This window comes from Coloeus monedula, assembly GCF_965178545.1.
Source record: "Coloeus monedula genome assembly, chromosome: Z".
Classification (NCBI taxonomy): domain Eukaryota; kingdom Metazoa; phylum Chordata; class Aves; order Passeriformes; family Corvidae; genus Coloeus; species Coloeus monedula.
The window spans coordinates 30,342,357-30,367,693 of record NC_138822.1 but is presented as its reverse complement, the minus strand read 5'-3'; the positions used below and the strand labels follow the sequence as shown (position 1 = coordinate 30,367,693).

The 25,337-nt window shown below is 40.8% G+C and overlaps 1 pseudogene across 1 annotated transcript in view; it reads left to right on the top strand.

Moving 5' to 3' along the window:
* Nucleotides 1–23,329, top strand: part of LOC309585295 (3'-5' RNA helicase YTHDC2-like) — a 28,601-nt pseudogene extending 5,272 nt beyond the window's left edge. Inside the window, exons 6-29 of the transcript in view lie at nucleotides 1,271–1,373; nucleotides 2,573–2,729; nucleotides 4,886–4,979; nucleotides 6,078–6,226; nucleotides 6,605–6,740; nucleotides 7,090–7,216; nucleotides 8,227–8,292; nucleotides 9,059–9,241; nucleotides 9,412–9,508; nucleotides 9,585–9,672; nucleotides 9,774–9,854; nucleotides 10,799–10,881; nucleotides 12,192–12,297; nucleotides 12,432–12,551; nucleotides 12,899–13,171; nucleotides 13,692–13,818; nucleotides 14,300–14,505; nucleotides 15,220–15,415; nucleotides 16,538–16,647; nucleotides 18,096–18,370; nucleotides 18,773–18,950; nucleotides 19,957–20,160; nucleotides 21,988–22,170; nucleotides 23,240–23,329. The product of the transcript in view is annotated as a 3'-5' RNA helicase YTHDC2-like (transcript). The remainder of the gene's footprint in view (nucleotides 1–1,270; nucleotides 1,374–2,572; nucleotides 2,730–4,885; nucleotides 4,980–6,077; nucleotides 6,227–6,604; nucleotides 6,741–7,089; nucleotides 7,217–8,226; nucleotides 8,293–9,058; nucleotides 9,242–9,411; nucleotides 9,509–9,584; nucleotides 9,673–9,773; nucleotides 9,855–10,798; nucleotides 10,882–12,191; nucleotides 12,298–12,431; nucleotides 12,552–12,898; nucleotides 13,172–13,691; nucleotides 13,819–14,299; nucleotides 14,506–15,219; nucleotides 15,416–16,537; nucleotides 16,648–18,095; nucleotides 18,371–18,772; nucleotides 18,951–19,956; nucleotides 20,161–21,987; nucleotides 22,171–23,239) is intronic.
* Nucleotides 23,330–25,337: the final 2,008 nt, after the last annotated feature.

The window sequence follows — 25,337 nt, the reverse complement described above, 5'->3', positions numbered from 1 at the left end:
AGAATAGTTACACTTCAGTATTTTGACTTCCTGAAAAACCAAAGGATCAGCTGATTGCTTTGTGATTTAGTCAGCTGTAGTGTATTAGGTTCGTGTGACAAGGCTTTGGGAGCTGTGGGGCGGCTTTCTGTGAGAAGATGCCAGAAGCCTTCCCCGTGTGTGACAGAGACAGTGCCAGCCAGGACGGACCTGCCTCTGGCCAAGGCTGAGCCCATCTGTGATGGTGGTAGTGCCTCTGGGACAGCAGGGAATGGGGGAGAAAAACCTGCACAACAGAGGCCGCAGTCCAAGGAGAGCAGTGAGCGCATGTGAGAGGAGCACCTCTGCAGATGGGAAGGTCAGTGCGGGAGGGGAGAAGGTGCTCCAGGTGCCAGAGCAGCCCGGGGTGCAGCCCATGGTGAGGCAGCTGTGCTCCTGCAGCCCATGGAGGTGCATGGTGCAGCGGGGATCCCCCTGCAGCCCGTGCAGGACTCCGTGTTGCAGCAGGTGGGTGCTCGAAAGAGGCCGTGATCCTCTGGGAAGCCTATGTTGGAGCAGGCTCCTGGCAGGACCTGTGGCCCTGTGGAGAGAGCCCCCAGTTTGCTGTCAGGATTGTGACCCTGTGGGGGTCCCACGCTGGAGCAGGCTGTTCCTGAGGGACTGCACCCTGTGGAAAGGGACCTGTGCTGGAGCAGGTCCCTTTTATGAAGACCTGCAGCCCATGGGAAGGACTCATGCCGGAGAAGCTCATGGAGGACTGTTGCCCATGGGAGAGACCCATGTTCTCCTTATCCTGGTCCTGACCCTGTGAGTCTTCCATTGTATTTCCTCTCCCCTGCCCAGCTCAGGAGAGGAGGGATAGAGTGGCTTGGGTGGCACCTGGCATCCAGCCAGGCTCATCCCACCACGTGTAGGCAAATACAAAGGCTATATCCAAGCATATGCTGAGGAATTGGAACCTGGTTTTCCACATGGGATTTTCTAGTAAATTGAATGACATGGAGAATGACTGTTTCTCATGGTTCTGTTTAACTTTCTTACTTATTAAAATTTGAATCTGATGTTTCCAATTAATCCATTGTTGAAAGTTAGGAGCGCAAGCACTAAGAGTTGTTAGGAAATGTCTGGGAATAGGCACAGTTTGAAAACAAGTGGTATGCAGGAGTTCTTTGGTGAGAGAACTGTAATGCCTCTTCTGGTCAGCAGCTGCTTTAATTTTTGAGCCATGGAAAGCTGCTAGCAGCCTTTAAGTGGTGCAAAACCCCTGAGTCGTCTTTGTGCTCTTCCATAGGGTTTCTCCAAAGACACTGGTAACATTCTGCACTAATGACATGCTCCTTCGCACACTGATGGCAGGAGACAGCACCCTCTCCACTGTGACGCATGTGATTGTGGTGAGCATCCTGTGGTCTTTCATGTGTTGCTTGTTAATTGGAAAATGAGGTCCTCGTTTGTTTTATTCAAATTTGCTGAGCGTTTTCGGTGGTTTTGTTTGGTGGAATCTGAATTGACTTTAAAGACTTTCTGAGTCCTTAGTGTAGCGTGCATGTTTTGTGCGCTTTGGTGCTTTTCTGTGTGTTTGCTTGTGTTTTTCCCTGGAAAAACGTCTTATTTTATGTTCATGCCAATAATTAGGTGTGGAATCAGGAGGAGTTGAGGAGGACAGAAGTGTAAATTTTTCTGAAATTCCTCTGTCGGCAGAAAAGCCTTAGGGAGGCTTAGATGTGGTTCGATATGATTGTGTCAGAATTTCTGTTACCGTGTATTTGTTTCAGCAATACCAGGTTTTCAGTCCTTTTGTTTGCCCAGTGTTTCCAAGATAATGTGCAATCTAATTGCTAGCAAATTGTTCAGGAGCGTTCATTTGTGATTGTGTTAATATTCCTATTGTGGAATTCCGTAAGTAAGGGGAACCAGAATGTTGATGGCAAGATTTAAGTATTCCACTACTGAAGACAAAAAAGTCACGGTAAGTTGAGGTGCCTACCTGTTTATCAGAGTTAAAAAAGCATAAGAGTGGTCTATTAATGCTTCATGTCAGCCTACAAACCTTGTATTTGAGTCCTTGTTTCATTCATTCATAATACAAAACAAAACAGAAGAATGACAAAGATGATTAACCAGTTACGTCCTTAATTTATAGGCTTTGTGTATGACTTGTCTAAGCAATGTCTTTTTTTCTGATTATGTGGTGTCATACATTTCTTTAAATGCTCATCAGTTGTGAAGTGAGAATTTATTAAAATAAGATTTGTAGGATTTGTGGTTTGTGACCTTTTCTTGACATTTGGCTTCCAATACAAAATTAGAGAGCTTTCAGACATTAACTTTGGCCTCTGATTAAGGTGTGTGTGGCTTGTGCGTTGCAGTGCGCTCTGCTCTGATAAAAACTTTTTGAAACTTTTTTTTTGCTTGTGGATAGTTTAAAAAAACCCCTTACCTTAACCTAGATTTACACAGTTTAAGGCCTCTGTAATGTACCACCAAATCATGTATTTTATTTTTTTAAAAAAAAGGGTTGTATTTGTCAGAAGTTATGATCTTGAATCTGTGATGTTTGTTTATCTCTTGTTTTTTTTTCCTTTTATTACAGGATGAAGTACATGAGAGGGATAGGTTCAGCGACTTCTTGCTAATAAAACTGAGAGATGTGCTGCAAAACCAGAATAATTTAAAACTAATTATTTCTAGTGCTGCTCTAGATGCAAATCTTTTTATTAGGTATTTTGGAAGCTGCCCAGTAATACACAGTAAGTACTTCTCTTAACTCTTAAATCTGAGTATACCTGCCCCAGACGCACAGATTTCAGTGAACTGTAGCAAACTACTCTGAGTAAAGGCACGTGGTGAATACACTGAGAATTACAGCAGTGCCTGTTCTTTGTGTCTTCAGGTTTCTTGTTTCTTAACTATTTGCGCCTACTTCAGAGGGAAGTGTTTTTATCGCTGGGAGTTCTGTAAATGCAGGAATGTCCTGGCCCTCTCCACGTTTAATTCAAGAAGTAGGAAAAGGTTATTGAAGTGCTGTCTCCATGCTGGTACAGGACTTAGGAGCTACATTAGTGTGATGCATATTAATACATTGCAGCAGATTCTAATTCTTCAGATCTCATAAAGGTTGTTACTGGATAAGTCGCAGATAACTGTACCTGTTCAGTTGAGAAATACAGGAGGCCTAGGCAGGTTTGGTTTCATGCTTCAATCACATGATTCTTTGTTTTAAAGGAAATTAGTAGCTGTTCCTCTGGGTAAATACTCAGAAAAGACGTCCAGTTTCTGTTAGTTTATGGTCAGCCTCGGTTACCTGCAGTTAGATGACTTTCAGATGCAAAGAAAAGTTCCCATTATTGCTGCTTTAATTTCATTTGACTGATCTTTAGGAGAGGCAAAATACAGATGTGTGGGAGATGGGGGGTTTGCGTGGGCTTGTTTTGTTTTTCCCACCCTCCTGGCTTGCAGGTTTTCTGCATGGGTGACCTCCTCTGGCAGCTTGCAGTCCTCTTCCTTTTTCAACAATGATGTCCAAGTTTATTGTCTTTTCAACAGTAGCTTTTAAGAGAAATGCTTTATTTGATAATCAGGTAGACTCTCTGCATGTCAGCCTGTTTTTTTAAAAATCTCAACAGTTCTAGGAAATGGGTGGCATCAGTTATTTGTTTTAGCAAATGTTCGTGACAAGGAAACCTCATTGGTTTTTTACAGATAGAAGTGTTTCTTTCTAGTGCCCAGTCCTGAACTTCTGCCTAGTAAAATAAGGCTTGCAACTTGTTTGAGACAGGAATCTGTCTCAATTACACATGATTTCATGTTCTCTGAATTTTTTTTTGCAAGGGAGAGCCTCAGCTGTGATTGCTGTGTGGCTTTCCAGTTTCCTCTTCTTGCAGCTTCCTATTCTTTTAGATGAGAGCATATTTGTTTTGGAAATTCTGCTGAGAGTCGCTCCAGTTTACCACAGTGGTTATGCTGGTTGTGTAGCAGGCCAGTAGCAATTGGAAAGATGTTTTTTCCTTTTTTGTTTTTGAGAATTTAAGAATTAAAAGAAGCAGCTTTAGACTTCTGTCTGTTAATGTAATGAAAAAGGTTTGCTTCTCCTTCAGCAATATGGCTGACAAAATCCTGACCACAGAAACCAACATTTTGTAGTTGTGGATTGCTGTAGTACACAGAGTTTGTGATGTGTGTTGGAAGGCTTCCTCTATGACAGCTTCTCGAAGTATGTGAACTGTAGATGGTTCTTTCTGAAGGAAAATCCTGAGTGATCTAAAGTCATCTTAAGGGACCAGAAATCAAAATGTTGAGATTTGAATTCTTCATGTGAAAAGCATCCTTTAATGTTCACAGATAAGGTCTAGAAAAGAGTCATGTTGAAAAAGAAGTAAGGATAAATTATTAGGAGGTAAAGACCACTGGGATGTCTCATCTGTCCAGAAGTATTCAGTAAAGAAAGCCCAGCTTTGCTGAATCAGTTGAGGACGCTGAGAAAAGTCTTATCTCCTCACACACTTCTCATGAGAGAAAGTAGTTCAACACAAAGATGTACTGTCTCCTTGAGGAGTCTTGCACAAAGCTGTATTAATTGCTTGTTAAATAATTGCGTTTTTACTCCAGGTGGCAGGCTTACGTGGTGAGTTCTTGTTTGTAACCCTAAACAAAAATGGCTGTTTTCTTCTTCTCATTTTAAAAAATTGCAGTTAATAACTCTGAATCTTATGAACATCTCTTGCTATAACAGCTGATATAATTGAAGAGGTTAATGAGAAACAAGATAGCATTTGACTTTGGAAATGTTTTGTTTTGTATAATTTTAAGAAAAATGAACTCCATTGAAGATAATTTTTTTTAAAAAATAATGCTCTAAGTGAAGCTGGGGAATATCTCATCTTTTATGGAATTTTTGTACTTTCAGTCCAAGGAAGACCTTTTGAAGTTTAAGAGATGTTTCTGGAGCACTGGGTATACAAACAAAGGGATGGTAAAGTACAAAAAAGAGAAGCAGCAAGGTTGGTGACCTAGTTAATCGTAAGGGTTGGCAATGAGAAGCATTGCTTGATTGAACAAACGATTAACAGGATGATTTTCTGTTAAAATTCCAAAGTCAGGAGATGAAGTGAGACGTGATTAGATGACAGCAAGTGTCTTTAAGCTCTCAGCATTTGCATTATTGAAATGTAATGTTCATGGAAGTTCTTGCAATTAAAGAAGAAAATTCACTTTGATTGAGTGGTTGCATTCTTTTTACTTTCAGTTGATAAATGTCTTATTTTTTCTAATTGTTATGGTGTAGAATTACATATAATTGGGGGCTCTGCCCACATGAAAACTACAGGAGCAGAGGATGCTCTGTACCTTTGGGTGCAAATGCAAGTGCAGCTGTTAAAGGAGGCAGGATTTTGTACATCTTGCACAAAATGTACAAGTTGTTCCTATTAGTATTTTTCACTGCATTCTTCAGACATGGATGTATTTTTTAATAAGCATTCACACTCTTAAACTAAGTATAATTGGTTTTCAGTTGATTAAGTAGCTATTACTTCAGCAGTTTTTCTGGCAACTGAAAGTAATGATCCTAATGATCATTTAAGGAAAATTTTAAAAAAAGGCAAACCCCAAACTATAACATACAGTCCTGACTGGATGTTTATCCCGGTGCTCGGTTGCGATCCCTGTGGATAGAAAAGTTCAGTTAAGACACTGGTGTCTTCTACTGTTTCTTCCACTTGCATACAAAAATAAGTTGTTACGTGCAGGGGCTGTATCACTTGTCTCCAGAATTCCACTTCTGGAGAAAGATCTGGGCTGAGATTGTGTAGAAGGTAATTCCTTAGGAAGCTCCTTTGACTGCAGTAATTTGGAATAATGGAGGCTTAGGGGGTTAAACACCAAAATGGTGGGGTTTACCTTCTTCTCACAGCACTTGTTTGCAGTGGTGCCCTTTGGGTACCCTTAAACACGTCATTTATGTTGGACTGGTAGCAGCATTGTAGATTAAATAAAGCTGATTAGGTAAAACTTTGAGCTGCTGTAATTATTTTTTAATAGAAAACAATGGATAATAAAGATGACTCTAAAAATTTCTTGGGAAATACTTTGCATTCTAGAAGAGAAACAGAAAACCACTCTTGCTGAGTGGTGTTCCGCTCAAGAAAACACCAACAAACTGGCATGTCGGAGACAAAAATCAGTTCCAAGGGCAAATGAAGAGTACAGTCTGTTGGATGATGGTGGTGACACAGTATTTAATCAACTGGTAAGATTTTCCTTTTGTTGCGAGAGAAGTTTATATTTGTGTTCCATTACTAGCCGTTTAAAGTGTGTTATCTGAAGCGCCGTAGGCTCTCAGGTATTAACGCGTTTTAAGGGTCGCTTTACTAGGACGAGCTGCTCTGGCTGAAGTGGGCTTTTCGGTTACGGTGGTGGTACGCAGCTTTTCCTCAGATCAAATGGCTCGACTGCCCCTGTGTGAGTCCTTGCATAGGACACAGTCAGTGCTTTAACTGATGCCTGAGTGGTGGATTTCTGATTGCTGCTGGGAAAACGAGCTGTTCAAATTCTTTGTGGGTAATGTGTGAGAATAGAGACACCTCTTGGAAGAGATTCGTCTTTCAGTGTTGTTTTGTCTCATCAGACTGAAAAAGATGTGAATTGCCTTGAACCGTGGATAGTAAAAGAAATGGATTCCTGTCTGTCTGACATCTGGTTGCATAAAGATATTGATTCCTTTGCTCAGGTGTTCCATCTAATTTTAACTGAAAATGTCAGTGGTAAGTTTTGTATGTTATTACATAACAAAAAAGCAACCACAAATTCATTTAAATTTCTATGGCTACTTTCATCTTCAGTTTCAAATGTTGTTACTTTTGCATTCTGATGCCTACTGAAAAAATGAATAGGGCTAGCAGAATTAATGAGTTGTTTAGTTCATTGTTGTTGTTTCAAAGTATTGGCAGAAGTGTGCTTCTAAAACAATGTGGAATTCCCATGAGCTGACTGCAGAGATGAGTGAGGAAACATTCTCTTTGGGCTGGAATTTGAAAGCAATATTTGTAGAATATTTGGAAAAAAATAAAACATTTCTCTTGGGTTTGCTGATTTTTTTTTTTTACTTCTCAGTTGATTATAGGCACAGTGAGACCGGTGCGACTGCTCTGATGATTTCTTCAGGGAGAGGCTTTTTGAGTCAAGTAGAACAGCTGATCAGTATGGGAGCAAGTACCCACTGCAAATCATCCAATGGCTGGTAACAAACAAACAGAGAAACCAAAAGATAGATTTATTTGTCAACATAGGAGAGAGAAAGAAAATTGTGTAACATCTGAATTAATTTGCTAACTTACCAGACTGCTGTAAGAGCTATAGATTTTGACAGCCTAAACTGTTTCTAACTTCTGTTGAAGCACATTGTTTTCTGTAAATTCTACATGGAATTCTTAATTACGCGGTCTTGATTATGGGCTATAAGCTTGGTTTCAGTATGTCTTATTTAAGACACTGGTTAGTGGAAAGACTGTAATCTGCTGAATTCCACCAGAATGTTTGGTGATTCTTATTTTCATGGAGTTACCTGTGTAAGAAGATCTTTGTGTTAGGTTTCTAAATATGCTGTAGCATGTAAAAATATTTGTGAATCTGTCAAGACTCAAGCTTTGTGGTCATGAAGTGTGTCTTCATATAAACAGGAAGTACAGAAAGTAATTGTAGTATGGAAGGCTAAGAATTAGGATTCCAGGGCTCTGATATTTGGTACCAACACTTGAAAAACTTGGGAAGGAATGCAGTTTAAAGGTAAACCAGTGAACTGCACTGTGAGGAGGACAACTTCTGAAAGGCATGAAATAGCCCAGTATTTTCCCACATTTTGATGAAAAACGCCTGGGGTGTGACTTTTTGGGACGACTTAAAGGGTACTGCAAACAGGCAGGTCTGATCTCTGCACACTGGTGTGGGCTTTTTAAAGGAATGGCACACTGTTCCTTGTTCCACGTTTCCTTGTGCATGTTTGTGTTGTCCTCCTGTGTAAAACTGACACTCTTGTGTGGTAAGGAGCTGAGTTACCTGAAAATCGGGTCGCTGTTACACGTGTTCATGCACTTCAGAATGGGAAGTCGCAGATCCAGCAATAACAGCATTGCTAGCAATACAGAAGTGGACACAAAAGTGTGGTGTCAGCTGTCTCCTCGCATGATGTGCTATTCATAGTCGTCTTTTGAAGTGGAAAATCTGGTCAGAATACCTGTGCCACTCTTTCAGGACGGCTGTGGACTGGGCTAGGCGCTTCAGACAGACAGAGGTTGTTGATCTGTTGGAATCCTACAGGTGAGCTGTAACTGCTTTGCAGAAGGAGTTGTGGTGAAAGGAAGTTTGAGGTTTGTGTTCTTTTAATCAGAACAGGTTTTAGCTTTTTATGCTTTAAAATCTGGGCTAAATAGCAATACCTTTTTTTTGAGAATAGGAATATTTCAAAAGCAAAGAACAAAAACGTTTGTAGTCAGTGTCATGTTGTTTAGGTTAGCACAACTTGCTGATTCTATACTATGAACCATTTTATCTTCACATGCTTATTTTGGAAACAAATCTGTCACGTGTTTTTATCTGTGTATTGTTGATACACAATAGACATAGTAAAGAAACTTTATCGAAGTAACGTGTACACTAGGCCATTCAAGAATGCTTCTTTGATTGACTTACAGCTATCAGAGTTGAGGTAGTGTTTTGTAAAGGTTACATTATTCTGATTTCTCTTCGTGTAGTTTCTGCTAGTGGGAAATTTTTGGAAACTACGTATCTTTTAAATATTTTTCCTTGAACTGATAAACGAGAAATGTCTTCAAACTTTCATTCACTTACGGTTGTGTCTCAATGAAGTTTAAGAAAACTAAAGTTAACACTGAAAATTGGAAGTTGCATGCTTTGTTGGGTTAACATTTAAGTCAGTGAACAGTACTAGTACTGTGATTCTCTTCTGCTACACTTAAAAATAAAAATTCAAGACCGGTGGTCATGTTGGTCTTGATCTAAGTTTGAGTTGATGGCTGAATGCAAACCTGAAGGGAACAGCCTTCTGCGTATTTTTTTATTACAGTGTTTCATTCGGATTTGGAAATCTGGATGAAAGTTCCCTGGTCCAAAAAAGTGGTAGTGACCTTAGTGCAGAGGACAGACAGAGAGCTACTGACAGCTTATCATCACAGCTTTGATGATGAAAAAGTGGATCTGGATCTGACCATGCACTTACTCCACAGCATCTGTCGTAGCTGCGATGCGGGTAGGTAAATACCCACACTCCCAGTGAATTGTTGTGGATTCAGCTTCTGATGAATCCTGCTCGCTCTTTGGAAATCCCCAAAAGTTAAAACCTTCCGAGTGCTGGTCTGCGTGGCGCTGACGTATGTTTGAATCTTCTGTTTAACTCTGCAAACCCACTTCCTTCTTTAGGAGCCATTTTAATATTTCTTCCTGGATATGATGAGATAGTGAGCCTGAGGGACCGCATTCTTTTTGATGACAAGAGGTTTGCTGATAACGCTCCCAGGTAAAACCTTTAGTTTCTGTGGCTTTCCATTGCTTCTTTAAAGGATCCTTGAAACGTGCTTTTTGTCTTGCATTAGATACCAAGTTTTCATGCTTCATTCGAGTGTGCAGACTTTGGATCAGAAAAAAGTGCTTGAAACTCCACCTTCTGGCGTCCGCAAAATCCCAAGTATCAGAGGGCTTGGTCAGATGCGACAGTGATCTATTTTGCCTTTGCTTCTACAGTTACTATAGTTTTGGTTGTTTGGTTGGTTTTTTCATTGCAGATTCTTTCTACTAATATTGCAGAAACCAGCGTAACAGTCAGTGATGTTGTATTTGTCATTGACTCGGGCAAGGTGAAAGAGGTACGGCTGCCTTAAATTGTCTTTGGGAAGTGAACTTCCTAGTGCCATTCTAAAACACACGGTGCATGAATTTTGGAGAGCTTTTTTTTTTAACTTATCAGTAGGCTGAGAGCTAGTGCCTGTCAGGCAACAGACCTCACTGAGAAGTTTCAACATCCATTTGTTTTATGACAAACACTGTAAATAGCTAGCTGTCTAAAAGCCCTGTAAAAACTAACGTAGGTTGAGGTGTTGATGGATCTTTCTTTTTTTTTGTAATTTGGTATTTCGGTTTGATTTTTAAAACAAGTCCTCCGTTTAGAGCACCACCTTCTGAGACTTGGAGGACACTGGGAGTTCCTTTTGTCCTACTATTGTATCAAGTCCAAAAAGAACCCATTAAGCTTTTAAGCACTTTTTTGGGTGTGTTGCATGCCTATTCCTAAGTTACTTGTTCAAGAAAAGTGAGATAACATAATGAGGCAATTTAAGACCTAGTGTATGGCTTTGGAAATGGAGCTGGATTTCGTAGGAGGTACACACACCAAATTTCTGAAGTTCTTACAATACAGTTTCTTTTGGTAATTTTACATCAAATCTAGGAAAATAAGGAGGTAATTTCCAAGTGAGATAAAGAGGAAAACTTTATTTGGTATAATAATGTATTTTTGCTTGCTTTGTGATATCTCAGGACGCAGACCTGACATATCTTTTACTGACTTGCAATTACCTGTTGACTAGAAAAAGTTTAATTTTGAAAACTGTGTAGCACAAAGATACTGCAAAGGAGGTACCATCATAAATTCACAGGAAACTGAGACGATATCTTTGTGCCAGAAGCTGCTGTATATATTACTATGTCATACTTTTTAGAGAACTTCTGTTGGTAATCTAAATAACTAGTAACTTCTATTTCATGTGCCCTATTCAGTCTTGGGCTTATGTTCCTTTCTTTGTTTTTATAGAAGTCTTTTGATGCACTGAGCTGTGTTACAGTGCTAAAAATGGGGTGTATTTCAAAAGCCAGTGGTATCCAGAGAAAAGGCAGGTAATAAATGCCTCATAATGGTTCTTATTTCGCAGATCTCCACCGTCCTGTGTGTTAAGAATAAAGCACACAGCATAATAACTGTTTCTAGCCTAGTCCAGTGTCGTGTTGGACAATGGCCAGCACTCATTCTCTGCAGATGAGTAGGGGTCAGCATGTATTTCCTTGGAATCATTTCCCAAGTTGTAGAAAAGTGATGCTCAGGCATTTCCCAAAGGTCTAGGTTGTTTTCCACCCCATTAATTTTTAGCGGGGGGGGGGGGGTCCCACGTGCAGGAGAGGCAGCCTGAGACACAACACGAACACCGATACGATTTGAGCATCGTGCTCCCGTTTTATTGTTTACCTTCACCAAGTTAGACTTTTTCAAAGTTCACGCCCCTTTCCCATGAGAAAGCCTCTAAGCAGCGGGGCAGCTGACCAGTGTATGCCTTTTCCCAAGGCTGTTCAAGGCTGCCGGCTAGCAGGTGCCTTGCAAGCCTATCTTCAGCCTGAGGCCCCGTCAGGGGTACTTCTGCAACAGCCCTGGGATGCCCAAGCTCTCCTGGGGTATCTCATGCCCCTGTTCCACAAGGAATTCCTCTACATTAATTTGTTCTCCTTCCTCTTTCTCCCACGTAGCACCAGCAGTCACAGTGTCCACCTGTTTTCACACCTTGTCTTTGGGCAGAGGACTGCCTATTTCACTTTCTCCAAACTATCCATGACTTAACAGGCCATGATCATATTCTTCCCAACACTGTGGGTGAGGGCTTGGAAGTTTTGTAGCAACAAATGCCCATCAATTGCCAGCAAATGCCCAAACAAATGTTTCATCAATTCTGCTGGCATTAAGCTTCAAGTATTTGTGTGTGAATGTGAGAATTTGCTGTCTCTGTCCCTTCAGTCACAAGCTATTTAATCTTTATTCTACCTTTTACTCCAAGAGTAACTTGAGTTTGGGGGATGCGCAGGGAAGAAACGAAGTTCGCAGCTTAGATTCCTTACAGCAAAGGATGATTGAGATTTGGACTGGTCTTAGGTTAGCAAAAAACCCACAGCCTTTACTTAGATAAGCCTTGTTTTTGTTTCTCCAGATTTCTCAGTGTTGGGTTAAAATTACAATAAAAAATTTCCATGCCATCAAAAATAATCCACGCTTGGAAAACTCACACTCTGTGTGTGACTTACACTTAGCAACACCTTCTTCACAGAACTGCTTCTGCTTTTCCGTTCTAAGTTTCTGTGTCTGTTTGCTGGCTTTTGGTTGGTTGGTTTTGTTTTTAGAAAAAAATCCTAATTTTCACGACTTCCCATACTTTATTTTCAAGGGCTGGGCGCTGTCAGCCTGGAGTCTGTTTTCGTCTCTTCAGCAGGCTCCGATTTCAGAATATGTTGGAATTTCAGTCTCCAGAACTTCTAAGAATGCCACTTCAGGTGCATGTTCAGTTTGAAATTGTAACTTCAAAAAATTTAATGTCATCAAACCATACTATTAATTGCAAAAAATCGTGTGTTGGGTTTGTTTCCAAGTCTTAGTAACCTTTTTTCTTCTGCCTTTGAACTTGCAGGAGATTTGTTTATACACAAAGCTTCTGGCTCCAATTAATTGTCCAGTTGTGGACTTCCTTATGAAAGCTCCTGATCCTCCGCCTGCTCTAACTGTCAGAAATGCTGTGCACATGCTTAAGGTCAGGAAAGGAATAGGTTTAGGTGGGAATTTCATTTGATTCCATATTTGTGGTGTAGCAGCCTATCTTACTGGCTTCTGTTTGTACTGAAGCTGTTTTTAATTACTTCAGGATGTTTTGAATTTTTGCTTATTACCTGTTTTCATTTTGTGTGTGGGGATGTGTTTTTCCATGTCGGGGAAGAGAGTGATTCAAAGTCGTCTCTGTTAATAGTTGGACTTGCTGTTTTAGTGTTTGGGAAGAAGTCTGGTTAATGCCCAGTATTCACATCCTTTCTGCTTTCACTGTAAACTGATTTAGTCCACTGTCCCTGTCCCCCTCTCCTTTGTTTGTTTGTTTATAAACAGACCATAGATGCCATGGACCCTTGGGAAGATCTCACTGAGCTTGGTTACCACCTCACTGAATTACCTGTAGAGCCACACCTGGGTAAAATGGTGTTGTATGCTGTTGTGCTGAAGTGCCTGGATCCTGTTCTGACCATTGCCTGTGCTCTTGCTGGCCAAGACCCTTTTGTGCTGCCCACGCTGGCCTCCCAAAAGCGTGCAGCCATGCTGTGCAGGAAGCGTTTTGCTGCAGGGACGTTCAGTGACCACATGGCCCTGCTCAGGGCTTTCCAGGTAGGATTTCAGTTCAGAGAGTACTCATCACAGGAGATCACCCATCAAGGCAAATAATGTACCAGTCTGCTTGGATGTAGAGTGGTGGACTGTGATTAAGGCCTTGGAGAAGACGTTATTTTTGCCTAGTGGCTTTCCTGTGTGTTGGACTCATCAATGTGTGAGGGAACACTTTCTGTGGTATGTTTTGTTGATGTTTCCAAACCTTACAAGATTGTGAGCGTTCCAGCCATGTGCCAACAGTGTGGCTCTTTACATCCTACTACACTGATAACTTCAAATCATGATCTTAATGTAATGATCTTTATTGAATTAATCATTTTAACTTGACGTAATGATCACTGGAGTGAACAGGTAAAGAGAATCTAATTCTTGAAATTAGAAAAAAAATCTAGTTTGATGCATTTACTTCCAGAGTGGGTTTTGCCTTCATTTTATTGACATAAATGTAATTTTTTTAAAATGCACTTTTTAGTTTTAGCTAGTCAAAGTGATAGGCAAATGTGAAAAACGTTTTCAGGCGTGGCAGAAGGCGCGCGCTGATGGCTGGGAGAGAGCCTTCTGTGAAAAGAACTTCCTATCCCAAGCCACGATGGAAATCATCGTAGGAATGAGAACACAGCTGCTCGGCCAGCTTAGAGCCTCGGGTAAACAGCTTGGAAGAAATTTTAACCTCGTTTTAAAGTCCAGCCTATAGAAATTGTAACAGAAATAATGTTCACTGGTGTCATTTTTCTTACTTAATTTGAATCAGACCTTCACGTACACGTTGATGCGGGGTATGGTGTAGATGAGGAAGTGTGGCTGATCTAACCGGAGGCATCCTCATCTCAGCTCCACATGGCACTGCATTTCAGTGTCGAGATGAATTTCTTTGGGTCATTATGTTTTAGTAAATTATTCCCATAGGAAATGTCTTTGTATTGTAGAAAGTAATTGTATTCTGTGTTAGTGTGCAACCCCTTATCGGGAGGGATTTCAGTGTAATGGTTTCTTCTTGATGCTGTTAAGGTTGGCAGTGGTGAAAGATGCAACAAATTAGTAGTTTATTTCACCTTTGCTTTCAAATTCCTTTTGGGAACCAAACACAAGCTAACATGGCACCGTTTTGTCCTGTTCTTCTGACAGGTTTTGTGAGAGCCAGAGGAGGAGCTGCTATTAGAGATGTTAATACTAACTCTGAGAACTGGGCTGTAATTAAAGCTGCCTTAGTGGCTGGGATGTATCCCAATCTTGTGCACGTAGACAGAGAAAGCCTGGTGTTGACTGAACCAAAGGAGAAGAAAGTGCGATTTCATCCTACCTCTGTTCTTGGTCAATCTCAGTATAACAAGGTAAAATCACTTTGAATTTATAGCTCACAAAATAGAGCACTAGAATCTATCAGATGTTTTAGAAACGTCTTTTCCTAGTTGTCAGTACTTTAACAGCAGCAAGGGCATTAAACACTGCAGCTTTAGAAAATACTTTTCCTACCAGTTGGTAGAATTGGAGTTGGTTCATTTTTCCATTGTTTCAATTAGTCCTTTCTCCAGATGGAACAAGGCAAAATGACAAAAAACCACCCCTAGTTGTAAAATTGTTGTAAAGATATAATCTCTTAAAAGCAAGAAGTTCTGCTCTGAAACTTTTCTTCTTTAACATCTCTTTTTAAAGCAAAGTATTTTGTTTCATGGTGGTAGGATAATTTGTGCATCTGGTTGAATTCTCTCATGCTTTTTTATTTGCATGTATATTTTTATTTTTATTTTTATATAGGTATATATTATATATGTATATAATTATATACGTATTTCTTCCTAAAGATACAGAATCACAGAAGGGTTTGGGTTGGAAGGGACCTTAAAGCTTATCTCGTTCCAGCCCCCTGCCATGGGCAGGGACACCTTCCACTAGTCCAGGTTGCTCAGAGCCCCACGCAGCCTGGCCTTGAACACTGCCAGGTTGAGGCATCCACAATGTCTCTGGATAAAATGAGAAAGATGTTAAAATGTATGTTAACTACAGGTAGAGGGTATAATAGCCCAGTCTTACCTGCTCTTGCACAGGTTCCCCCAGCAGATGGACAAGCTGCAGCCATCCAGGCCCTCCCTACAGACTGGCTTATCTATGACGAAATGACGAGAGCTCGCAAGACAGCAAACGTCAGGTGCTGCTCTGTTGTGACACCTGTCACCGTGTCCCTCTTCTGTGGACCAGCCAGACTGCCAAGTAATGCCTTGCAGGCATCTTCAGCCTTCCGAGGTACACTGGAGTGTGGATTTGGAATGTTTCCATTGGCATGCACCAGTGTGTGATGTGCAAAGCTTCTTTTTCAGTCATTTTTAATGCATATGTTGGCGACTTCTGAAATAACAGTGTAATGATTCTTGTAGCTATTCAGGAATAGTTTGTAGGTTCTGTAACAAATGTCTCAGTTTTGGGATTCCTTACAGATCCATATCCATAACTGACACAGTTCTGGGGTCTCAGAAACTACAGTGCAGTTTGTAAGGAGAGAATGCAGCCACAATGTGTAATGATAATACTAGTACTGAGAAGTGTAGCATGTGTGTTCTTTTTCTCCAGACTGCTTTATTTGATACTTCAGACCAGATTATTCAAACTGAATAATTTAGAAACAATCAATGTGGCAAACAAGACATACTGCTTCTAGCTGACACATGCATTTTCAAGATATTTTCCACTGATGATTTCTAATGTCAATTAGCTGTGCTGTTAACTAGAAGTAATGGAGAATATATAGAAATTTCCTTTTTTTTCTTATTTAAATGGAGTGCTGTAGGAATGGAAGCAAAAATAACTGCTGCTATTTCTCATAGGTTGAATCAAACTGAAAGTCCAACTTATTTGTGAAGCTTTTCTGTCTTGCTTTTAAACTGTTGACCTTAGAATAGTGTTCATGCTGATTGAATTGCGCTCTAGGAAATAAGGATTCCTAATTAATAGCCATACGTATCTATAATTTTCTTTTTCTTACTAGGTCTTTATCTAGTAATCTAGTAAAAAAATCTGCTCTTTTACTAGGAAATAGAGCCACGTGTGGTTTTACAAACAGCTTCAGGCAACAGCTGGATTGTGGCTTGTGAATACTGGTGAAGGTACATGAGTTGAGTCAGACCACGTCAGTACAGGTTTTTACACAGTAGGATCTTCAGCAGGTCTGGCTACTTGATTGCTCCTATCTGGAGCAAAGACTCTGCAGTGTATTTGCAGAAAAGAAGAAGTAGTTTTACAACAGTTTACATTGTAAAGTCAGTTTTAGAAGGAAAAGGATTTATTGCTGGTAATGCGGTAGTGTTCAGGTTTTTGTATATAAGTAGAAATAATACAGAAATGCTAATGCACCGTTTCTCTTTAATTCAGGGGGAGGGGTATCTAATGATAGCAGTGACAGTGAGATGGAGGACAAAACAACTGCTGATCTGGCACTACTGAAGCTGGATGAATGGCTTCATCTCAAACTGGACCCTGAAGTACGTAAGAAATCACTCCTGTGTTTGCTTCATGTAGAAGGATTATAAAAAGATGTAAAAAGGTTTTTGTAACGTTTGAGTAGCCAGGAATTTTCTCTAAGAATGTCATGGTCCGTTGGGGTCTGTCAAACTAAGTACTCTGTGATTTAACCCATATTTCGTGAGCTCATCAAGAGTTAAAGGGCTTCAATCCCCTTTGGCCCAGAGCTGTCACATGAATTCACGTATTCAACGTGCAAGTCGCAAGGTTTTGTAACCTACCACCCATACCTTTCAAACCTTGTACCTATGAGCAAAAAGACAAAAAATAATTGGTCACCTAATCCAACAGTGAGAGAGTGCTCTTCCCTCTTCCTCCATCATGGGGTGTGGGTGTCTTGTCTCTCACATGAGGGAGCAGGAAAGCCTCAGCAGTCCAGATGCTGTTGGATCTGCTTCAGAAACTTTCTGGGCAATATGATGTTTTATGTGTCTGAGCTTGGCAGTTTTGTCTGTTTCCACAAGTGAGCACATTCTGAAGAGGCTGCCAGACAAAAGATAAGGGCTGCAGGGGACAGCAGGCTGCAGGTGACAGTGGCTGCATAATGGCCCTTTTGCTCCTTCTGGCCTCCTGTCCTGCCTGTGTGGTGCTCCATCAGGCCACAGCATGAGCTGGGATAGCCAAAATCTGAGCAGGAGCTGAGAGAACAGCCACATTGGCATATTGTGTTTTTCTTTCTCTGAGAGCATAACCACAATCGGATCGAAAAAGGAGCACTTGAAGCTGGAGCTGCTGAAAGAAAGTTGCTATCAGATTTCGGAAGGAGAAATAAAAACCTCTTTGAAACAGAAGGCTTTAGGTCATTGAAGAGCTGTGGCTGTGGTAGGAGGTAGTTTATGGATCATGAAACCCTGGAACTTACCAGCTCTAATAATAATGCTGTCTGTCCTAGACATGTCCAGAAGAGTGATTTTTAAAAATTCTTTTTTCAATGGAAGCATTTCTGATAACATGGGAATTAGACTCTAGTCTTCTGAATTTAGTCATTGCGTTTGAGCAGAAGTCTGTGTAAGAAAAATGCCGCTTAGAGCTCTTTTCCCTCAGGTAGGACTGAAGAGTGCATGAGTACAGATTGATTTGATAGGAAGGGCATAAAGCATGAAAAAAGTGGGTTTTCTAGAAAGATAAAAAGGAAAAAAATTCTGTGGATTTACAATGCAATGTTAAGTTTAGTACAGAGCTAAAGGAAATGTTCCAAAAATTACCTTGCGTCCAAGGAGAGAAATGTAAATTAACATCTTACTTTAAGTAAGAGTTATTCCCCCTCCCCAAGACCTTGGTCTTGCCTTTCAGTTTGGACCTTGTTCTCACTGGAATGTGAGGTGCTGCCTGATAGGAAGGAGTAGGGTACTCTCACCTGCCTGATGTAATTTTCATCAGTCTGTAACAGAATTGGAATTCATTACGGGCTGCTGGGATGCTGTTGCAACTCAGGCAGAAGTGGCACAGTTTGTTCCTGCGTCGTATGCGAGCTCCTTCTAAACCGTGGTCTCAAGTTGATGAAACAACTGTAAGAGCAATTACAGCTGTTCTGAGTGCTGAAGAGCAGTCTGCAGGTCTGCAGCAGCCTTCAGGAATTGGCCAGAGACCGAGACCTGTGACTTGTGAAGAGCTTCCTTTGGCATCTACATGTAGAAAAAGCTCAACAGAAACTGAATTCTCTGACTCCTCTAGTGCTGAAAAGTAAGATGTTGAGGTCTTCTAGACACTGTAGGTTGCAATTTATGTATGCAAGCATCACTTAAATTTCTGCTAGTAATAAGGAGGTGGAAATAGTGGCAGTACAGTTGAAAGGTGTGATACTGTCCTATGCTGCATTGTAGTTTCACTGAGAAGTATTTCATACATGGGCCTGCTGTTTGAGAGAGCAGTCAGGAATATTGTCCATGATTTGTGATCTTGGAGAAGTAGCAGATGAGGTTTAGCAGTAACATTAAAAAACAATGCATGACCGGTATGGGTTTTTAGTTAGTGTTTAATATGTGTTGTAGTTGCTGTAATACATGTGGTCATGCAGTAGGCTGACAGGTATGTACGTAAATTGTTCAGTGAGTGCTTGTGAAACTCAAGGCATGTCCTTTTTAGAGTTTCGGTGAAATCTACATCTCCTGCACTCCACCAGCCAAAGAAGTACAAAGAAAAAGACATTTTGCTCTCCAAACGATCCTCAGATGACAGATCAGCTCAGTCCTCAGTGAAGCCTGCAGACAGCAGTAGCTGTCCCAGCCCCTGTGCTAGTCCTTCTTCTCCAGTATCTGCAAAGGTAGAGTTCTCCAAAGTACCACCCTGCTCTTCGAAAGTAAAGGGATGTCTTGCTGATACCATTCTGCAACAATTAGGTATTTTACTGCTAAATTAGGAACCTGACTTAACTTTTCATTTGTAACAGCTGCATAATGCTTCCTTCTGGAACTTAAAATCTAGACTAAATATCCTTGTTACGCTAGTTTAATACAGCAAAGATGGTATTTGTGGACTGCTGAGGTAAAGCTATCCAAAGTAAAAAAATGAGATTGTTTTTTTTTTTAATAAATGGTGAAGGTGTATTAATTTTTTTCAACTAAATTAGTACATTGTACACACACTTCTGAAGGTTTTGGATTCTGCCTTTCTGTTTCTGTAACAGCATCCATTGATACAGATTCTCTTTAAATATTGTGTTATCTGTGTTACCTGCCTTATTATGACTGCTTGGGGGTTTTTGTGAGAGTTATTTTAACAAAGCACACATTTAACGAGCTTATTGTCATAATTGTCCCCGTATACTTGAATGGTAAACTGCAGTGATACTAAACAGATCACTGAAAGGAAACCTCATGGACTCGCTGGAGGATTTAGTAATTCCTCTTGAGTTTTTCAGCTTTTAGGTTGAGTCAGTGTAAAAGGAAGAAAACATGTTTCCCGAAGGTAGAAATGGGAGTGGTGTGCTGTAGGCTGCAGTCTAGGATGATTAATTTTGGTGCCATCTCAAGGTGTGTCAGGCTTAAACAAATTGTAATTAATCACTAAGCTTTTTACTCCTATTCTGCTCTACTTGTTTTCGGCCCCTCACAGAGGAACTGTTGAGAAGTGCTATCAAAATGTAAAATAGATGTCGGATACATTTTAAAGCTATTTCAGACAGGACCAGCTGATTTTACGTTTCTTCTAGAAGCTGGAGGAGGAAGGGAGGAGCACAGTCAAGGATTTCCATGTTTGTGTGTGTAAAGCTTCAGAAATAAAGCCTGGTTTATTTTGTTGTCTTTATTAATTTAATTTTTTTTTTCCAGGGTTGCAGATCTCCTTCACCAAGACAAAATAGGCCAGTTCGGTACTTTATAATGAAAAGTAGCAACTTGCAAAACATTGATATTTCTCAACAGAAGGGAATATGGTCCACTACGCCAAGTAATGAAGGGAAACTGAATGGAGCCTTTTGGGAGAGCAGCCTGGTTTACTTAATATTTTCTGCTCAAGGGTCTGGATGCTTTCAGGTGAGTCCTAATCTAAAACTAAGTATTAGCAGCGGTTGGTGGTTTAGGAGGCTGCAGCAGATGACTGTGTGTAGTGTGGACAGCTTTGCTTATGACTCCTGGCCTTCTGAGAAGCAGAGCAGTGTGCAAATGTCTGTGCTTGCTGAAGAAAGAGCATTTAATTCTTTGAAACATGCTCTTCTAGTTAGCTCAGTTTGTCCCTCGAAGGCGGAGACAGAATTGCCTCCAAACATCATGAGTCAGAATAATGTTTATACCCTACATTAATCCTCTAAAACAACAAAAAGCGCCCCAAAAATCCTGACAAAGTCAGGGATTGCTACTCTTTGCATGCCAAAGTGTGTATTGTAAGTGAGCAAGGAGTTACAGGCAAGTCATAGCTTTCTAAAGCCAGGAAACTCATACATTTCTTTATTAAAATCTTAATAAAAACTGGTTTTATTCACTTCCAGTTAGGAAGCTGGCCGTGATTCTTCCAGAGCTGTGTCTTGACTTCATGTTCAGTGAGATATATGTCAACAGTTTGTTGGTCAAATCTCTGGTCAGTTTGAAGTTAAAAACTTGACCTGGTAGTGCAAAGTTGCGCATTAGCTTTGAGCCAGCTAAATTCAGTTGTTCCAGGTAAAGAAAGGCCCACTTACTTCTTCATATATAAGCTCTTTGTAAAAATCAGCTGAACTGAAAATCTAAGGAACCAACCAAAACACAGCTGTCTTGGCAATACCACTGAAGGACTGCAGTGGCATACTGTGTACGATGATTTGGCAAACGCAGGTGTAATACTGGCAAGTAATTTTCAGCAAGCCAGTTGATACCGAAAATGGGCGGTTGCATTGGTGCTCTCAGGCAGGGAAGCGGGGGAGGGAAGACACGCCGACGTCAGGAGTGCAGGTGATTGACCTTGCCCTGCCCTTCCAGTTGTGACAGGGCACTGCACCCTCATGGGAATGTGGGATTAACTTCCCTATTAATCTTCTGTTGTCCCAACTGTCTCTTTCTAGTCCACATTTATTTTTTTTCCACTGTTCCTTTCATTAATTCTCATGTAAGTCTGCCTTGAGCTATGTAGGACTGCATGTCTTACAACAGCAGTGAGTGCTGCTAATTTACACAGTGAACTGCATCTTTTGGACTGCTACATCCTAACTGGCATCAATTCACCTGAATAGTTGATACGTTGTCTGTGGGGTTGGGTTCACTTCTGGTTTGGTTGGGGCGTGGGCAAATCAGGGTGTCCTGAAGTAAGTTAAATGCTATCTCGGGTTTGGGGTTCCTTTCATTTTCTTTCTGAATACTTGTCATGGTGGAATTTTGTCCAGCTTCACTAAAGAAGGAAATAAAAGCAACTTTGACTTCTTTCTTGGAAGAACAGCTACACTCTCCTGATTCTATGTGAAAGTTAATGTAGAGGGAACACGAGAAGGAACAAATGGATTTCTGCAAAAATAACCTACAGCTGACGAGGAATGTGAATGTCTAACGGACTATTCTGTACTGGAATATTCATCTTGATTTCCCTCTGCTTCAGGTGGTTTTGCAACAGCTTTTTAATCTGTTACGAAGCTTAAAAAACCTTCAGTGATAATTTTGTCATTGAGAGACATTCCTTACGGTCAAACCCTACAAGGCATATTTGAAGTGGAAAAAGAAGTGCTACCTCTAACTTTCTAGATGTAAAACATTTTGGAAGCTCCAGCTTCATGGTGGAGAGTGTGTTAATCACTTTGAAACTATTTTGAAAGTTTCACAGGAAGTTGAGTTATTTATCTCGTTCTGCCACAGACAGATGTGGTCCCATTATGTCTGTTCTTTCCATTTTTGTCCCAGGGGTTTGCTAGAATGGGTTCAGCAATTGGGCGTGAGAAAAGTCAAGACTGGGGATCTGCTGGTTTCGGAGGTGTGTTTAAGGTGGACTGGATCCGAAAAGAAAGCATTCCTTTTCAGTTTGCACACCATTTGCTCAACCCGTGGAACGACAGTAAGAAAGTACAGATAAGTAGAGATGGCCAGGTAATGTTACCCTCTTCTAAAGTTTTCTTTACTTGGTAGAACTGTGTATTTTTTATTGGCTTGTTCAGTTTATCGCCACTTGTTCGTGTGTCTGCTAATCTGAATCCCAGTTCATTGGTGCATTGTACCTTCAGCGAATGCAGAATTACCGCTGAAGTAATGGAGACATTTTGATAAGATCAAAACAGTTTCTTGCTTATGTGTTTAAAAAATTATTTAAAGGTGGATGCTTCCAAAAAGAAGTTGTTGGGGTTTTTTTGTAATTTAGTTCTGGAGGTTTGTGCCATGTTTGGTTGAGATGTATTCTCTTAGACAGTCTGTTACACCCAAATAAATGTTCATAATTAAAAGGTTTTTTCTGTAAAGCCTGAAGAGAATCCCGAGTTTTGAGGTAGAGTAAAGCTTAGGACCGTTCTCAAATCTGTTAAAGCTCTAACTGCAACTACAAAAAGCCAAAGAATTGGCACAGAATTTCTCTGTGGCAGTTTCTGCCCTCTCTCCATCCCCTCCCAAAACATCTTGATGACTCAAGAGCTAAAGCTTTTGTTTCACCTTCTCTTCTCCAAAACTCTCTCCAGTTGTAAGAAACTGGAGGAAAGAAGTACAAGGAAAGGACAGCCACTGTATTTCCTGTGACCTCTCTTTCCACATTCTCCACCACGCTTGATGGAATTCAACTTAAAAGATGTGGAAAATAATGATCTTGAGTTAGTAAGTGAGTGACCTGTGGGAGGTACAAAGTATCTGGTGTGTCTGTTCTTGTGTATGGAGGTAGTGTGTTCACTGGAATGATCTTTGTGAGAACTGACATCTCACTGGGAATGGAAACACCCCAAACACCCTCTAGGCTAGGGTGGCTTATGAAAGTTTTTATCTCCTGCTGAGCCCTAGTAAGAAAACCTTGCTCTGCTGGGAGTTCTAATGTTTGTCCCAATAGCAAAAGGGATGAGCTCTTGTAGAAGGTTTGAAAGCAATCACCGGCAACCTCACCTAATTCAGTAATAAATCGTTTCTGTATGCTCAATAGTAGCAGTGCAGATAACTTCCCGGATTTCCTGATCCTTTCTAGGAGCTGGAACCACAAGTTGGAGAGCAGTTGCTGCAGCTTTGGGACCATATTCCTTTGGCAGGAAAAAACCTGCCTGAGCGTGCCAAGTAGTATGGCAGAGGTAGTTACTCCTGCATTGCTTCCTGGTTTTGTGGTAGAGGAAAAGCTGTCCACACACAGTGTATCATCACTGTCCAGTCTTTGTAGCTTGTGGAAGGACAGGTACACTTGGTACTAAATAGTCTATTCATTTTGATTTTTTTCCAGCTGGTTTAGGTTGTTGAAACATCAGCCACGAGAACCAGCAGCATGTCTACAGTAAAGATGAGGAAGAAGGCGGCGCAACAACCTCCTGACGTTCTTAGTCATGCTGTGCAGCTAGAAGTGGAAAAATAAGAGGGAATTGTGTTGTTTTCAGTGTTTCCTTGCCAGCCTGGTTTTTGGCTGAGTTGGTTTTTTTACAGTAGTGTGCAGCTGATACTTAAAAATACAGTGAAGTTCAAAACAAAGTTTGAAACAACGAGATAGGCAGTTTACAGTTAAAGCTTTCTCAGCCCAGTACAAGGTATGAGAATGTAAATGTTAATTAATCGGTCTTGCAGTTGAGTTAAAAAAATAATAACTCCAAATATGTTGAAAGGCTCCGTAAGTGTTGGTTGAACTTCTGCATCCACAGTGCAAGAGAGAAGAATGTAGTCATACAAACACCTAAGCAGCTGGAGATGTGAATTTTGAAGTTATTTAAATGTAATTATTTTTAATTAAATTTATTTTATTTATTAATTATTTAATTGTTATTGGATTTGATTATTTTAATTAAATTTCATTTAAATAAAGAAGAAGGAGCATGAGACTTTTGAGATTGGGTGTGTCCACTGATGCTTTGATTATTTTTCACCTTTAAGATGGGACTCACACCTTGACAAGCTGAAACAGTCTTTCAGAGGCCTGTGGCCAAGTGGCACTTCAATAGTTCACTAACTTAGGCACTGGTAGAAGAGTTGTATTTCTTTAAAAGAATATAAAAAATAATTACCAGTACCATTTCCTTGATCATTTAACATAGTCTTCATGCTTGCTTTCAAGTTGTTTCTTCTTCTTCCATACCACTACTGTCTTGGTTTATTTGGCTTTTTCTTAGTCCTTAACGTACTGTACTGTAAGGCTGGTATAAATTCAGTGTGATCACTGTCAGCACTGTTTGTGGTCATTCTTTGGCTAAACCAAAACTTTTTTCTGCTGCTGAGCATCTACCTATTTTCTCATGTCTGTTCAGGATATTACCCTGTGCATCCATTTTGCCTTCTGTGTAGCGACCTCCATACATGAACCATCAGTTTTACCTTTGCCAGGACTAACTGGGTGCATGTAAGGCTCTACTGCCTAATACACTGTGTCTCAAGACAGTGCATGAGGCTCTTGCTGCCTTTTACAGTACTTCCAGGCCTGTGCCCACGCAGGAATGTGGGGCAGTAGTGCCTTGTACAGATCTACAGGGCCCTGTGCACTCCAGGGACGGAGCTGGCCCAGAGAGGGAGCACAGGTGGGGTGTAATGTTTGGTTAACCAGCCCAGGTAGGACTTCTGCAGCTTGATGATAAAAAGGACAGTCCAGCCATGGAATTTGCATTCCACTAGGCCACTGGCCAGTCTAGAACACTTGAGTGGAGAAGAGATTGTACCCTGCTTGCCTGCCTGACAGAGACGTGGTCATGGTAAGTCTTTGTATGGCCAGATGTTAGATCTAGCTCAGTCATGGTGAAGTACATGATACTATTATTATTATTACCCAAGTAACTGTGCTACTGATCTGTATTTTCTCATGCACTGTATTTAGAGGTGGACTGTTTATCCCTTAAGCTGTTGGTCTGTTGTCTGTAACCATCTCCTTTTAGCAGGGCTGCCTAAAGCCCTTTCACTCCAGTAGCACAAGTGGACTGCCACTTTCTGTGATGATACCAACAGCATCATCAGCCTGCAGAAGAACTCCAGCACTGCAGCATAGTTTTTAGACACCTCACCTGCCTGATCATGACTGAGTGTGATCATCATACCTGAAGTGAAAACTAAAGCAGGAAGAAGGGCAAGGACCTGAACCTATCTGAAAAGTAATAGGGCAG